Raw genomic sequence first — 5971 nt, forward strand, 5'->3', positions numbered from 1 at the left:
GGAATTCCAGTGATCGACACGAAGCACGTATTTGTGTGTGAACGACGTTTCGATGAACGACTCGTTCATCGAAACGTCGGCCCTCATGGAGAACCTGACCCGGAGGATGTCATCAATGAACAGCACTACAAAAACAAATGTCCATGCTTTGCATAAAGGTAACTTCCACAAGCGGGACTCTAACCCGCGACCTTCAGATTAGGTCTTTACCCTCCATCGAGGCCGTCACATTGAAGTGACCTTTATCATGTAAAATAAGCACACTCTAACAATGAAATATTTTATGAAAGGGCAGCATCACATTTACGAAATAATTCAATAAGTAAATTCGTAATTAATGACACATCGAATAAAAATTGGCTGTGGAGTGATTATTCAATACGAGAGATTTTTGGAGGGCACTTATAACAGCGCTCCGTCGAATGAGTCATTCACACTGTGTGGTCCTCTCGGTCGGTGCCTTTCGTTACGAGCAGGCTTAGGCCGATGCCGAGTTTCTACTCATTCTCTATTCCGCCATTACCCTTACGCACGGCGCAAATAACCTGAGCTGTCGGTCCACTCATCATAACAGTAAATGAATATCCAGGAGGTTTTTACACAAGTACGAGTATTCCGATAACTATTCACATAGAGCTACGCAATCGAAGAGTCATTTTGAAAATGCAGATACTCTTTTAATGTAGGAAGCCTAAGAGCTTCTATATAAGCACATTATTCACAGTCAAAACTTAGCTTGACAGTAAGCCATTAAAGGAAATAAAAAGTTAGACATCACTAGAATACATTAGCGCCACGACTCGAAATATTATGTTAATTTATTTCCGAGAACAAACAAAACTGTAAACGAGGAGAATTTCGCAAATGGCTACCAGTTAGTTAAGTCATTTCCAAGATTCTAAGAAAAGGACATTTTATATACATAAATTCCCGATTAAAAACTACAATGGAATTGTCTTGTAGACTGATATTTTGAAAACTTGATTAAAAAAGAGCTATTATCTCCAACGTTTACCATTCTCAGATCGGATGAGCCCCTTTCTCCCTGCATTCATTCCTTCTCACTCTTATCACATTCCTGACCTCTGAGCACATCTCAGGGTAACAGCTCGACTCGATTTACGACCTGGTTCGACTATCATAGCGGGATCTTATATAAGCACGTAATTACGGATTTAATCTTTTATGAGCGACCCTTAGCATTCCCTCGGCCTTGGCAGGCGGATGGATGGTGCTCCTGCTCTTTTAGCTCTTTTGTCTCCGCGGGATTTTCCGTCGTAAATCTCAGGACATTTACACATGCAGCGATGCAGCATATACCGCGATAACTTTGTTTGGGACTCGTTTATATATTGGAAGTATAAATTATGAAACGGAATTGACAATGCTGCATTGTTGATTCATGGCGAAGGAGTCGAGATAAGCCTAGAAAGGCCTCATCCGAGACGGTAGAGATTACCCTGAGAAATAAACTGCGCCGGTAACTTGCTGCAAGTGAATTGTAATATAATTTGCCGGTGTAAATGTCTTTTATGGTCTGAGTTTATGAAGCCAATTACATTGACAATTTATATCACAGTTCATCGACAGCAAGTTATCACTTCAATATAAATGCCAGGGTAGACCTCCACTAGAAGCAAGTCAAACGTTTGTTTGTTTCCCTGCTTTGAAGTTGATGTTTTCTATCAAAGAAAGCGTAATAAATTACTTTCTGTATTCGTGCTAATAAAAAATGTGCTCTTCATCAGCAGCTCAATAATTCCTTGCTTGAAATCCGACAGTTCTCCTCACTTTCTCCACAGAGTAAAACTCACTCCACTCCACAGGAATCGTGCATCTTCCTTTAGCACGCGTCGACCCAAAGGACGCACCTTCATTCTATCTTTTTCTTCATTTATTGAATCAAATAAATACTCTGCAGCCTACATTACTGGAATAGTGGAAAGTATGTAATCCATAGAGAGGAAAAGAGACGAGGATTAGGAAATCCTGAGTTATTGGAGTATGGTGATGAAGCTAAGAGATATTTTAAATAGAAGATTGAAAGAGAAAGGGTCTTATTGTGAACTGAAGAGGGAAGTTCAATGAGAGATGTGGGGTAAGAGGAAGAGAATCGTTAAATGCTTTAAGGAAACGTAGCTTAACTGACGGAATATTTTAATTACAAAAGATTCGATTTATCAACATATCAAGAGAAAGTAATGTAAGGGGAAAAAATAGCTTATCATGAAAAAAATAATGTCCGACATTACAGAGCTTTTGATTAGATGACACTTCTGTGGAGAGCTAAGAAAAACCAATCACAGGGTTGCTAAGCGATGCATGTAAGAGAAAAGCGACACATTTTCGGGAAGAAGTAGATGGTTCCAGAGTCCTTTATTCTTGCCGACTTAGAACGCTAAATAAAACACTCCAAAGGACTATAGAAAAAAAAACTAATAATCAGCTACTTTATTTCCCGACGGTCAGTTACGCAACCCCAATCTACTACATTTGCATATACTTGCCACTCATTAGTAGAAAGTGCAGCCGAGTACAGTAGCTTATTCCTTATTGGGCGGGCAAAGGGTAATGTCAAGGTGTGGCACAACGGTCAGTCTCGACACTTTAAAAGAAAATCCACGAGCATATTTTATTCGCTATCCCCGACGCGTTATATAATTATTTCCTCGGGACATTCCGGCTCCTAACGTTCCATAAAGACTCCCGATCGTCAATTACAATATGTCAAGTTTTCCAGTCACGCAAACCACTCGCTACCAGGTCTCCGAAACACTAGGTCCAAATAAATAACAATGTGGGCTCAAAAAACAGGGCAAATTATGTGAATATCCTTCTCTGACGGAGAAAAGGCAATTTATGGCTGGAGAGATTTCCCAACTGCTGGACACCTCCCCCTTTTAAAAGAGCGGCGAATGACACGGTCACCTTGCTTAGCGATGTTGTCCTGATATCTGAATTTTGTTAACCCACTTGAAAACGCCTCTCCTCATACAAATATTCAGAAAAAAACTACAGAAAAACTCACTTATAACAAATTTCAGGGGACCGTCTTTCTATTTTGTTATAAATGGGATTTCGGTACATCGAAGATAAAGGATTTTGCTGTATCCATAACTGTATTGCCGGCTAATATTCCGTAAATTGTCCTTATTTAAGCAAAAAATTCGTAAAAATAAACCAATGTCCCACACTTACCATCAAATGGTTGTATATAGAAGGATTTCAAGATTAACGGAAAACTATGTGGTGATGGCCACACGTGAGAAAAACTGATAATAAGGTAAGTAATGGTTAAGTAACGAAGATGGCTTTTATTTCTTTATAAACGAGGAAATAAATCCTCAAGAACAAAGAATAGTTCGTAATAGGTGGGAATTCGTATCATCCGAAGTCGTTTTTTGGCGATAATAGGAAAGCCAAATGGACCGTGAACTCACCTCTTTATAGGTGGGATTTCGATACGTGCATGATCGTGTTTTATTGTATTAACTCGAAAAAAGAACATTCTTTTGCAGGATAGAGGTTACCAGCTATTTCAAACGGGCGTTTATTCCAATCATCATTAGTAGTTGCTAACTCAAGGTAATAATAGCATTGACGACAATAGAAATAATGATTGCTATTCTCACTCTGACCAACTAATGTCAACGGTAGCAAGTCTTTAGAGATGAAAAAGAACAGAATGGACAGTGTTAGGAGGAGGAATTTACTTCAGATTAAAATTAAACCCTTTCAATTTTTCATCACTTTATTTGATAAATTACTGCAACCTGTTTCCCTGTTATTAAAACATTTTTGGATAATTCTTTCCAACTAAAAGTAAGGGATGATCAACTTGTGTCCTTTAAGTGTATAATAATAACTCATATAGGTTAATAAATATGTATAAGGGATAGCGAAGAAAATTCCAGGGAAAGAAATAACACTTGACGTTTTGTATATAGAGGTCTTAAGAGAGGAGTCATCTCAATAAAAGAGCTTTTCTTCCTTTGGAAACAATAATAAATGCTCGCAATATGAAATACATTCATAAATCTGAACCGGAAACGGGCAACAGCTAAAATCAGGAAACGCCACCGTGTGGTGATCGGTCTTATTCCTGGGTGGTACTCTCGTTCGGAATCGAAGCAATTTTACGGCAACTAAGTGCTCCTAGCATTACCACCTTGAAAGAGAGTAAATGAGCACTCGAAGGCGGGTGAATGGGTTTTCTGACTGAGGCTTAATGCAAGATTGATGACTCCCATGTTCAATGGTGTAAGCTAGATTAACGACCTTCCCGCCGCAATAACCTAACCGACCACTCAATGGCGATCAGGTGATGTCACGCGATGCCTTTATTATCCTCGAAGTATCAAGGTATTGTTACGGTATCCGCTATCACGGAACTTGTAAATCACGCCAAGAGCGATTTCATTTCTCCACGGGACGGTTCCACTTTTTTATGTGAGAAGGCGTTCGGATATGCTTGAAAGACACAGTGCAGAGGTAGGATAACCTTCTCAGACCTGAAAGTGTATTTTCCGCAGAAAATTTTCGTTTTCCTCATTTTTCTACAGAAATAGAACCGAAAAATATTAATCCACTTCAGAAATTGTTATGTTCAAAATGATTTTTACTATATTAAAATCTTTTAGAAAAAATCACTAAGCAATAATGAACGTATCAATTACAGTACGTAAACATAATGAGGTAATCACAAGAAGTGTTTTTTGCATGAAAGAATAAATTGCATAGTATTGATGTTACATAAGGTCATATTATTGAAATTAAGTAAAATAGTACCAATAAATGGTGCGCACCTCTCTTAACGCCACTCATTGTAGAATAACCCCAAAACTAGAAACTCTCGTGATGAACCACGCTTGGGTTTCATGAGAGAGATGGAAAACAGTTGAACACGTTCAAGCGAACAACGCGTAGAATACGATACCAGCGGCAATGATCACTTGGAGACATTCTTAGATCAGGGTATGATTTTTTTAAATCAGATGTATCATATATGATGCACTGGGTCTTAAGAGGATATAACTCCAAACAATGAACTCCAAAGAAGCAAGCGAATAGCACTGCGTATTTAATTACGATAACAGGGAGCAGGAGAAATTTGCGAATTACCACAGCCATTGTTTTTAAATCAATTTGTCGGCACTACAGCATGTCAATATGGATTTTAAATGCATTTAATGAATCTGTGATGACAATGTAGTCTTTACATGCCACCCATACAAATCGCTAGCAAACATACCTGTACACGACGCCACAGAGGGGAGGGAGGAAAAGAATAAGGGATAAGGTATCTCTTTTTCAGTTGTCAGTGGATAAGGCGCAGCTTTCCATTCTCCGCAGAAACATTAATGAGAAGTACTGTTTCCAAGAAGTTAATATAGAACGACCAAATTTACTCATCAGAAGCAAACTCCCCGTTAAAAATTGCAATGTAGGAATAACAAATAACTAAATGGAGCTATAAAGATACAAGGAAGGGAATACCAATGTAAAGGGAGATCTTGATAAACAGAAGAGAGTTATTGATAGAATTGCAGGTTAAAATTGAAAAGAATAGGCTGGAAAAGATTATAGCGTGGAACGTGGACGCTGATGAAGGAGCTGATTGCGTTAGAGATTAACATCTTGTACGAATTAATAATGACCTAATTTTAGAAAATTGAGAAAAATTAATTTTTAATATTTTTCAGCAAAATACCTAAAATGAGCAAAACAAATTATCTGGCGATTCTTTTGCCACGATGAAAACATCTTGCGACGCAAATGGACAGATTTTAGTTTTATTTCGTTAATATATTTACCTCCGAACACTATTATTGACTTCTTTCTCAAATTTATAGCACTGCAACCTTCCGAGGAAGCACTTCGCCTACTGAAGGAATGCTGAAAAGAGCTATTCCAGTGAATACAGTGCATTTATCCATGTTTTTTTCAGACGTAGTACAAACCTTAGTTTGGC

Source organism: Ischnura elegans, chromosome 2, assembly GCF_921293095.1.
Source record: "Ischnura elegans chromosome 2, ioIscEleg1.1, whole genome shotgun sequence".
NCBI classification, from domain to species: Eukaryota; Metazoa; Arthropoda; class Insecta; order Odonata; family Coenagrionidae; genus Ischnura; species Ischnura elegans.